This window comes from Gossypium arboreum, chromosome 5 (assembly GCF_025698485.1).
Source record: "Gossypium arboreum isolate Shixiya-1 chromosome 5, ASM2569848v2, whole genome shotgun sequence".
NCBI classification, from domain to species: domain Eukaryota; kingdom Viridiplantae; phylum Streptophyta; class Magnoliopsida; order Malvales; family Malvaceae; genus Gossypium; species Gossypium arboreum.
In genome coordinates this window covers 28,236,527-28,248,761 of record NC_069074.1, presented here as the reverse complement: position 1 = coordinate 28,248,761, position 12,235 = coordinate 28,236,527, and the positions used below count along the sequence as shown (strand labels likewise).

Sequence of the window (12,235 nt, the reverse complement as noted above, 5' to 3'; positions counted from 1 at the left end):
AATTCATGTAATTTTAATCATACCCAAGCTAGCCAAATTATCACTATCTCCATAACAGCCCATAATTCTCATTATTTCATATTTCTACCACACAATTTACAAATTTCTCAATTTAATCCCTATTTTGTATTTTTCTCAAAAAATCACTTGACAAAACTTGTGTAATTCACATCAAACATTCATAATCTATCATCAAACATCAAAACACATGCTTATTCATCAATAGAAACATTCAAAATCTTTAACAGTTTTGCAAAATAGTCCCCAGACTAGCTGGACCTAGTTGCAACGAACAAAAACATAGAAATTATTAAAAACGAGTCAAAAATCATACCATGTATTCAAGTCTCCATAGCTGAATACTCAAGCTCCCATGGATGCTTTGTATTTGAAGTTTCAGTGGTGTGTTTAGTTTAGGAAGATGATGTTTTGATTTTGTTTTATTTAATTTACTTTTAATTACCAAATTACAATTTTAACCTTGGTTATTAACATTAAAATTCACTTAATGCATGTCCATCAATGTCCACTTATGCAACCAATGGTCTAATTACTATTTAAGGACCTCTACTTTAATAATTCATGTCATTTAATACCTTTAGCTAATGAAACTCAAGTTTTACACTTTACGTGATTTAGTCCTTTTTATCAAATTAAGCACTCAAACGATAAAATTTCTCAATAAAATTTTCACACAATCATATTATCATGTCGTAGACATTAACATAATAATAAAATAATGATTTTAACCTCGAATTTGTGGTTCTAAAACCATTGTTTTGATTTAACTAAAAACGGGCTGTTACATGCTATCACCAAAACAGATTATGACTATCCCCTAATTAAAAAAAAATAAAAACTTACTGAAAACCTAAAAATAATTTAACTAACAATTAAAGCAAAACCAACAGTCATTCAAGAACCCCCAAATAAACCACCAGAAAAAGAAAAAGCAAAATAGAAAATCAAAACATGAATTTGAAAGAAAACAACAGTCCAATCTCTCTGTCATCCCTCAATAGCTTCTCTACTGCCATCGTCCATCCCCAAAGATCCATTACCCTCAGTATTCACGATGGAATTTTGAAGAAATTTGAACTGTCGGAGTCATTAAAACTCATTTCCTCATTATCTCATAGACTTTCTATCTTCTTCAGCCGCCACTTCTACTCTTGAAGACACCTTCTCAACCCAAATCCTCAAGGATGACCATTTTTTTCCCTCCTTCGCCATCATACGGGCTGCATGGTTCACCGATCGACCCACAAAACAACAGGTAAATCCTTTAAATCTTTGGGCCCTTTTTTTTTACTTATTTTACAATCACATCTATGCTCGATCTGTCCTCTTCTATTGACCGAGCTTTTTTAACAACTTGTAACTCCACCACCAATCTCTGGAACCCCAGTTCTTCAGCTACCATCATCGCTTATAAGCAGCCTCTCACCTCAGCCGTAGTTGTATTGGCCACATAATTGTTCGAGTAAGTACAAGCTGCCAGGATATACCTCTTGTTAACTCTAAAAATTATTCCAATCATCGAACTAAGCACGTACTTGTCAAAAACCGCGTCAAAATTACATTTAACTTCATATAACCTTGGTGGATTCATGTACTGTCATTTTGACCTATGCTTGTTATTTTCGTTAGTTCTGTCTAAAAACTCTATGTGTAATATGTTTTAATAAATGTGACCAAGTCAACTATACTCTGTCTTTCACCTTGATGATAAACCTTGTTTCTGTGGTGCCAAATTGCCCAAAAAACAAAGGTTAACCATTTGCATTGATCCTCTCTTGTACTAACAAACAGATTTGCTAACCACGTTTTCCAATTTTGTCTCTAAATATTGGGTGAGACATCGATCCCTACCTATTGTAGGACACTTTTGATGAACGTGCAATCCCGGAAAATGTGGCTCACTGATTCTTCTATTGTACAAAAGAGAGGACAAAAATTCACTACCAACAATTTCCTCAGCTATAAATTGTCAAACGTAAGAATGTAATTATTAGCCCATTTCCATATTGTAATTTTAATTTTGCTCGCAATTTGTAATCTCCATAATTTTTTTGTAAAAATTTGGTAATAGTGTAGATTGTTGTGTCACTTCCCTTGTGATCTTGTCGCATCCCCATTTAGTAGCCATTTATATCCACTTTTTGCCGAATACACACTTGCATTGTCACCCCTCCATACCTTCTCATCTCTAAGATCAACTTCAACAACTAGGATAGTCAATATTCTGTTTATTTACTCTTCAACAAAAAGCTTCCTTAAGGTCTCCAAATTCTAAGTAGCCGACTCTATATTAATAATATCTGCTATTGTTATATAATTAGTATCAATATTCTTAACTGTTACTTTTCCATGTTTAGGCCCTAGTAACCAAGCATCATTCCAAATATTTATTGATCTTTCATTTCCAACTCTCCACCCCCTACCTAGTTCTAGAAGTCTCCTTGCACCCCAAATGCTCCTTCAGGTATATGAAGGGTGAGAACCTAAACTAGTACTCATAAAGTTGTTTTTTGGATAGTACTTTGCTTTCATGACTCGAGCAAACAAACAGTCCAGTTTCATAATTAATCTTTAGCCCTGTTTTGCAAGCAACGTTATGTTAAACTTTTTCAAATCCCTAAACCCCAATCCTCCTTATGCCTCTGGCTTGCACATCCCCCCCAATCACTCCAATGGATTCCCTTCCTTGTTTTAGATTTCTCCACCAGAATTTACTAATAATATTTTCCAATTCATGGCATACTGTAACAGGCAATAAAAAACATTGCATTATATCAACTGGGATTAGCTTGTAAAATTGATTTTATAAAAACTTCTTTACCTCCAAGTGACATACTTTCCAATTCATGACGTACTTTCTATGCGCTTTATGAACATGTAATTATTATAAGGTTAATACCAATTAATTTATAATTAATTAATTTAACAAATAATATAAATACATAAAAAATTTATTTGATATAATTTATTTTTAATTATTATATGCCATAATATAATTGTAATAAATTTTTATTATGTAGAATAAAATTTTATTCTACATATTTTAATCTTTTAATCCAATGTCTATAATAGTCATTTTTTCTCCTTGCAATAATTCAATTCACCTCTGTAATTGAATCCAAATACATACTTAACCAATGACTTTGATCTCACAATTACAGTATCTAATCTCACAACTACAATAACTAATCTCGCTACCAACATTATTTTTAATCTCATCAAAACTGTCTATCCAAATGGAATATTTGAAAGCCTATATCACCTCACACACATACATATATATATATGAAATTTTGGTACTGTTAAAATTAAATGACCCGAATCCTTATTTAAATAAAATACAGTGGTAAAGTAAAATAAAAGTAAAATCCATATAGAACTACACTTCTTTTATTTTATTTTAGAATAAGGTTTTTTAAACCTTATTAAACTCTATCTATTTTATATTGATTAGAATAAGGTGTTTTAGTCTTACTAGAATATGGCTTTACAAGCATATAAATAGACATAGTTTATTTTTCTTATAATAATTCGAATTCGACATAGTGAATTTTCTTCTCCTCTGCCCATGGTTTTTTTTTCCGAAAGGGTTTCCACGTAAAAATTTGTGTGTTCTTTATTTTATTTTATTTTTTCACAGATACACTACCAATAAAGTTTTTAAACTCTATAAGTAAGATTAAAGTGATGACAAGTATCCTATAAGATATAGTAAAATGTTTTTTAAAAATAAAAGAAATGAGAGACACATGACCATTCTTAAAATTTACTTGTGGAATTAAAAATACATACTGTGTACCAATTTTTTTTTAATTTCATTCGTATCCTTTGGTGTATTTTCACAAAGAAATATAGGGATGAAAAAAAATTTAAACCCGACGGGTTTCGGCCCAATCTAATTTGATCTAATAGGGTCAACCTATTTCTTTGAAATCAGGTTTCAAGGCGGGTCTATTTTTCAATTAATTGGGTAGGTCTAGAAAAAATTAGCATGCTCATAAGAAAATTACGAAAATGCCCTTATATATTATATATTGACAAAATTAATGGCATATGCCACTTTATTTATTTTAAAAAGTAAACGGACTAACCCTTTTATGAACACTATTTAGTAAAATTGATTGTTTTTGCTGACTGAACAAACATGGGCAAAAGTGCCTTGTAAAACCCGCCTTTTGAAATACATTTAATACAAAATATACTTTTCTTTGATATGTCATTTTTGTTGATCAAATGAGTAAATGTGGGTGTCTCGGTTGGAATCCTCTCCCAAATATGAAAAAAATGAGAATGTCACCATTCAACCAAAAAACATGATATGTCAAAAAGAAAAAGGGTGCTCTTTTGCCTAGTGAACAAAAACCATCCATTTCTTTAAATAGTGTAGGAAGTAACATACATTTTCGAGGAGTTCAAAGTAGATAAATTAATATTTAATTTTAAATCAAATAGGATCAATAAAGGTATCTCGAGTCGAAATTGGGTGGCACAAAACCGCCTCACCCCGCACTGCAAAGGTGGACCATGGCGGCATTTTCGCTTTAAAACGCGGCTACAACTTGAATTTGTTGTAGATATATAAAAATTTACTAGATTTTCTTGGGGGGCTCAAAAGTGATAAGAACAACCGTCGTTAGAAGCAGAATACCACCTAGCAGCTTATAGAGGTACTTTTGACAAGTGCCTCAAAATCCTAGAAGCTATAATGCATGTACTTTTAGTGTGGTACAGGTAAACCAAGCTCAGCTGAGAATGTTAGCAAGAGAAGATGGGGTGATCCCTCGTATTGTTCATTGGCCACATCTTCTTAATGACTTCACCTGCTACCCATCGTTTATTTTATGAGCAACGATAGATATTTTAATTTTTTTAAAAAAAATTATATTTTGAAGTTTTTATTGGTATAGTAGCACCATAGCCATATGAATAAAATGAAAGGAGATTTTAAAAAATTTTAAACTAAGTGAAATTTGAATAATGAATTTTAGATAAGAGAAATTTAAGTACAGAATTTTGAGATGTTGAAATCTTAATTGAAATTTCTCAAAATCTTCCATATTTTTACCTAAATAATTTTAGTTTTAGACTCTTACAAGTTTTGATAGAATAAAATTAAGTTTAATGAATAAAAAATATTTTAAGTTTCAATTTAAATTTTCATCTCTTATTATTCTAATTATTCTAATTCTATATATTTCTTTTTTGTTTTAATAAATTATTAAATTTTTATAAAATTCTTTATTGTTATGATTATGAATTTTTATTTATCTATGTCTAAACGGAGTCAAAAATATATTTTATTTATCTAGTTAGCTAAAATGTATTTTTTTCAATTGAAAATTCCTAATAATAATTTTTCTTATTAGAATTAGGGGCAGGTTTTATGTCAATGGGAAAATATCTCATTGCAACACTCTTTCAAACAATAAATAAGAAATAAGATGTTCTCTTGAACTAGGAAGGGGAAGGAAAAAAACGAGTCGGTGTGATAATTCCTCATCCTCAAATTAATCCTTTTCATGGATTATTGTCCCAACAAATAATTAATTGTAACTTTTAAATTTGTATTTTTTGTTAAATTATTTTAAAATGGATGGAAAAGTTAGCGTTTGTTAACTTTGTTGATGTGGCATACATGTGGATGACATGTCAATATTTAATTAATTTTTAAAATTTTAAATATTAAAAATATTTTTAATGTTTTTAATTTTTTAATATTTTTAATTTTTAAAATTTAATTAAATGATTATGTATTATCCATGTGACATTCCACATGTATTCCACTTCAACAAAGTTAAAAATATTAATTTTTCCATCTATTTTGAGATAGTTTGACAAAACACAAATTTAAAATTAGAAAAGATGAAAAATTAAATTAAAAACTAAAATATTTTTAAAAAAAATATTGGAAAGCTAAATAAAGCTAAAAATTACTCCACCAAACCTCGGCTAAAGATGGTATGAAACTGTAATTCCACGTTACCTCTACCCCTTTCTAATAGTAGAATGACAAATTAGATTTTTTTCTTAATTTTTAGCTTTTTTCTCTTGAAAAATTCAAATCCAACTAAAAATACTTAAAATAAAAATAAAAATTTAATTTATTATATAAAAAATAAAAATCGTGAAATCATAATTTAATACAATCCTTCCTCTCTAAACTCTCACCAAAACATACCCTTAGCGTCTAATTAAGAATTTTTGCCTTGCTATTTTATCTTTTTATGATCAAAGTGTTTAGCTTACTTATACAACAACGATTAGCTTTGTGGTTGAAGCATGATTACCATCCAAAGAGTTTAGCACTGTATTAATCAAATAACTAAATGATGTTATAAAGAAAATCCTTATTTAATTTTTGTTAAATATGTAATGAAGGTTAAATTTTGCTATTAATATGTATTTTTTTACAAAAGCTGTAAATTTAGTGGCTGTACTAAATTTGATTAATTGTTTTCTTTTTAATTTTTGAATTGATCTTTTTTTAGTCCTCATACTTTTTAAAAATTAAATTTTTAGTCCTATCCCAAACAATAGTTAAATTTATTTGATTAAATTTAACTATAAGTCTTGCACTAAGCGTATAATTGTATATTTGACCCATATTCTCCAGTTGGATCATTGTAAATTTTCATACTTTTCAAATCTTGAAATTTTATTCTCAACGCAAATGACAATCATTAATTCATTAATTGAACTTTTTGTTAGGAAGAAACCGAACAACCGAAACAAAGCGAAAGCAGAACCGGTGTTCTTTCTCTCCTTATAACTCCTGTCAAAAATTATGGCAAGCACAATAGCACAAGATATGTTCTCTAGCAACCTTAATCAACCACAAATCAACTAATGCAACCACAATAAAAATAAATAGAGACACCGGTATTTTTACGTGGAAAACCCCTTTAAATCAAGGTAAAAACCACGGGACTTTAGAGTCCGATCAAGAGCTCCACTATCATCAAATGTTCAACTACAAGATCACAATATCAAGCCTACAACAAGCATTCAACTCCAACAAGGCTAACAATATGTAATCTTTAGCAAAGAGAGAAAATGAGAGAATATCACCAAAACGCAGCTACTGAAAAATGGGTATTTTCGACGCTACAAGACTCGGATGAAAAATCCGACCGTACAAAGTCAAGAGCACCTTATCGCCTAGCTGCTGTCCAAAAATCAGCTCAATCGAACCACGGATGAACCTTCGATCAAAGAGTTGATCACTGCTGCACCAAGCTTAGAAAATGAAATTTTCTACTCTCTTTTCTCTGGATGAATTTGAGATTTTGGCTCACACCCTTTCTCGCCCACACCACCTGTAAAAGCAAAAAGAATGGCTCCTTTTTTTTTTTTGACAAATCCAAGAAGACAAAAAAATGTGGCAGAAATTATGGGTTTCCCACATAGTGGGACCCACACCTAACAAATCTCCCCCTCCAACTATGTGGGGAATGCCTCCATGCCGGAGGTCAAACAACATGCTTCAAACTTTCCTCTTGGTAAGGCCTTCGTCAACATATCAGCACCATTATCATTAGTGTGTATCTTCTCAAGCTCTAATGACTTAGCTTCAAGAACATCTCGATCCAATGGTACCTCACATCAATATGCTTAGATCTAGCATGAAAAGTTGAGTTCTTACCAAGATGAATAGCACTGGCTATCACAAGACAGACATACTTCTCCTGTAAAACCAAGCTCATGCACAAACTTCTTCATCCAAAGCATCTCCTTACACGCTTGGTTCTTTGCAATGAACTCGATTCGGTGGTGGACAATGCAACACACTTTTGCGATCTCGATTGCCATGCCACAGCTCCCCTGCATAAGTGATTAAGTAACTCAAGTAGATCTCCTCGAGTCAATGTCTCCGCCATGTCCGGATCTCAGATACCTAACAAGAACAGTTTCTCATTGTCAAACAAAGTTTCATGTTGGAAGTGCCACGAAGATATCTCATAATCCACTTCATTGCATTCCAATGCTCTCTGCTGGATTAGAAAGAAACCGACTAAGCTGTACCAACGGCATAAGCCAAGTCTGGTCTCGTGCAAACCATTGCGTACATCAAACTACCCACGGCTGAAGAGTAAGGAATTTTCTGCATCTCTTCCTTCTCCTTTTCTGTGGAAGGACTATGCTTAACACTCAATCTAAAGTGCATAGCAAAGGGAGTATTCACCGCTTTAGCTTTGTCCATACTAAACCTTTGAAGTACTTTCTCAATGTACCTCTCTTGTGATAACCATAATTTCTTGGCCTTTCTATCACGTGTCAGTCTTATGCCAAGAATTTGCTTTGCTGGCCCCAAATCCTTCATTGCAAAGGATTTACTCAACTCTTGTTTCAACTTCTCAATTCTAGAAGCATTCTGACCAACAATAAGCATATCATCAACATAGAGCAAAAGAATAATAAAATCATCACCAGAGAATCTCTTAACAAACACACAATGATCAGAAGTAGTCTTCTTGTAGCCTTGCTCCCCCATAACAGACTCAAACTTCTTGTACCATTGCCTTGGAGCTTGCTTCAAACCATACAAGCTCTTTTTCAATCTGCACACATAGTCCTCTTTCCCTTGTGCAACAAAACCCTCTGGCTGTTCCATGTAAAGCTCTTCTTCCAAGTCACCATGAAGAAAAGCGGTTTTACATCCATTTCTTCAACCTCTAGGTCATAACAAGTCGCCAAACTCAAGATAGTTCGATAGAGGACATCTTCACAACCGGAGAAAATATTTCTTCAAAATCAACCCCTTTTTTCGAGTATAACCCTTGACAACCAATCTAGCTTTGTACCGTGGAGATGAAGACTTTCTTCTTGTTTCAACTCAGAAACCCACCGATTATTCAAAGCTCTTTTGCCCTTAGGCAGTTTCACCAATTCAAAAGTATGGTTCTCATGCAAGGATTGAAGTTCGTCTTTCATCGCTTCAACCCACTGATCTTTGCATTCACTCTCCATAGCCTCTTCATAACATTCAGGTTCTCCCCCGTCAGTCAAAAGAACATATTCATCGGAGAATACCGATGAAGATCGTCGATCTCGGAAGACCTTCAAGTGGAACTGCTGGTGGAGCTATAGGTGCTTGTTGTTGATCATTCACAACATCATCCATGGGAGTATCAAAGTCACCTATAGTCTGATGGTCACCACTAACATCACCATGCACATCATCCTGGATAGGATCTGGTGAAGAGTCTAGGGGAACCGGATTCACATCGATCAAGTCACCACTACCTTGTGAATCCACTTTCTCCGTCTTATCAATGTCATCAATGGTGCGATCCTCAATGAAGACAACATCTCGCTTCTCACGAGTTTCTTCTGAACTGGATCATAGAGTCTATAACCAAACTCACCTTCTAGACCATAACCAATAAAAATGCATTGTCGAGCCTTGGCATCCAACTTGGATCTTTCATCCTTTAGAACATGAACAAATGCTTTACAACCGAACACATGTAGGTGATCATATGACACGTCTTTACCAAACCAAACTCTATCGGTACATCACCTTTCAAAGGAACACTAGGAGATGATTTATCACATGTGTCATTGTATTCAAAGCTTCACCCAAAACGATCTTGGTAACTTTGCATCGACAACAAACATCCGACTCTTTCAATCAATGTTCGGTTCATTCTTTCACTAACCCATTTAATCGTGGAGTCTTTGGTGGTGTTCTCTAATGTCGATTCCTGTCGCAGCATAATACTCATGAAACGACCACTGTACTCACCACCATTATCGATCGAATGCACTTCAACTTCTTCCCGCTTCCCTTTCAACGATGCTTGAAACTGTTTAAACACCTCAAAGACTTGATTTTTAGACTTCAAAGTGTAAACCCATAGCTTTCTTGAACAATCATCAATGAAAGTCACAAAGTAAAGTGCACCACCATGTGATCTTACTTTTATCGGACCACAAACATCTGAATGGACCAACTCTAGCAACTCTGATTTCCTATGAGGAGGATGGCTTCTAAATGAAACTCTTCTCTGCTTTCCTGCTAGACAATGAGCACAATTCTTCAGTGTAGCATTCTTTAAACCCGAAAGTTGATTCTTCTTCGCTAAACAGCTAAGCCCCTTCTCACTCATGTGACTGAGTCGTTTATGCCACAACTCAGTTGAGCTGTCATTCAGTGTCACATTCACCGTCTCTCGAGAAGTCAAAGCTTGCATCAAGTACAAATTTGAGCTCTTCTTTCCTCGAGCCACAACCAAGGAGCCTTTAGTCAGCTTCCACTGCCCTTCACCGAAGGTGTTACAGAATCCCTCATCATCAAGCTTTCCTGCAGAAATCAAATTCAAACGGACATCCGGTGCATGTCTGACATCCTTGAGAGTTAACTTTGTTCCATTGTTACTCACCAAGCTAACATCTCCCATACCAATAACCAAAACCAAACCATCATTACCCATCTTCAATACCCCAAAATCACCAGGAGTATAAGATGTGAAGAATTTCTTCCTCGACGTGACATGAAGTGATGCACCAGTATCAATCACCCAACTAGTCTCGTCGCATGCTAGGTTGACCAAATTCTCATCACAAATAACTAACAGATCTTCACGAGTATGATGAGCAACACGCTTCGGATTTTTCATCGTCATTCCGATCGTGTTTATCACCACCACCTTTGTTCTCTCTCTTCCACTTGAAGCAATATTTCTTGATATGACCTTTCTTACCACAATGATGACACTCAAGATTCTTATATCTCGATCTTGACTTGCTTCGGCTTTTATCTCTACCCTTTCCATCTTTGTCTCTGTTTCTCCCCCTGTTCTCGATAACCAACACCTCGGACTGTGATGTAGAACCCTGAGATCTTCTTTTAACCTCTTCATTCAACACACCACTCTTAGCCAAATCCAAAGTAATAATACCCTGTGGGGCAGAATTAATGAGTGAGACTCGAAAGGTCTCCCAAGAGTCTAGTAGAGTAGCAAGCAACCAAAGTCCTAAAATCTCGTCATCAAATTTGACACCCATACCAAGCAACCGATTCATCACACTCTGAAATTCACTAACATGGTCACTATAGACATTCCTTCTTTATATTCCAGTAGCCATCATTTTCTTCAAAGAAAACAACTTGTTATTGCCCGATCTCAAGCATACAAGCTTTCAAGCTTCTCCCACAATGTTCGAGCATGTGTCTCCTGATCAATGTGGTTGTAAACATTTTCTTCAACAAATTGCCGAATAAAGCCACACACTTGTTGATGCTCAAATTCCCATTCTTCATCACTTTTGAATCGGGTTTTGAGTAGTAAAGACCTAAGATGCAAAGCCTTCACAAACAACAAGTCCTTCATTTTATTCCGCCAAAGTTGATAATTTGTGCCATTCAACATAATCATCTTGTTCAGATTAATTTCCATAATTATCGACACAATAACCAAGCTCGTACCGGTTTGTTAGGAAGAAACCGAACAACCGAAACAAAGCGAAAGCAGAACCGGTGTTCTTTCTCTCCTTATAACTCCTGTCAAAAATTATGGCAAGCACAATAGCACAAGATATGTTCTCTAGCAACCTTAATCAACCACAAATCAACTAATGCAACCACAATAAAAATAAATAGAGACACCGGTATTTTTACATGGAAAACCCTTTAAATCAAGGGTAAAACCACGGGACTTTAGAGTCCGATCAAGAGCTCCACTATCATCAAATGTTCAACTACAAGATCACAATATCAAGCCTACAACAAGCATTCAACTCCAACAAGGCTAACAATATGTAATCTTTAGCAAAAGAGAGAAAAATGAGAGAATATCACCAAAAACGCAGCTACTGAAAAATGGGTATTTTCGACGCTACAAGACTCGGATGAAAAATCCGACCGTACAAAGTCAAGAGCACCTTATCGCCTAGCTGCTGTCCAAAAATCAGCTCAATCGAACCACGGATGAACCTTCGATCAAAGAGTTGATCACGCTGCACCAAGCTTAGAAAATGAAATTTTCTACTCTTTTTTCTCTGGATGAATTTGAGATTTTGGCTCACACCCTTTTCGCCCACACCACCCGTAAAAGCCAAAAAGAATGGCTCCTTTTTTTTTTTGAAAATCCAAGAAGACAAAAAATGTGGCGAGAATTATGGGTTTCCACATAGTGGGACCCACACCTAACAAATCTCCCCCTCCAACTATGTGGGGAATGCCTCCATGCCGGAGGTCAAACAACATGCTTCA

General features: G+C 34.4%; 1 long non-coding RNA gene across 1 annotated transcript; it reads left to right on the top strand.

Moving 5' to 3' along the window:
- Positions 1 to 890: 890 nt before the first annotated feature.
- Positions 891 to 1,706, top strand: LOC128293155 (uncharacterized). Its single transcript, XR_008283238.1, has 2 exons — positions 891 to 1,276; positions 1,409 to 1,706. It is a non-coding gene; the product is annotated as an uncharacterized LOC128293155 (long non-coding RNA).
- Positions 1,707 to 12,235: the final 10,529 nt, after the last annotated feature.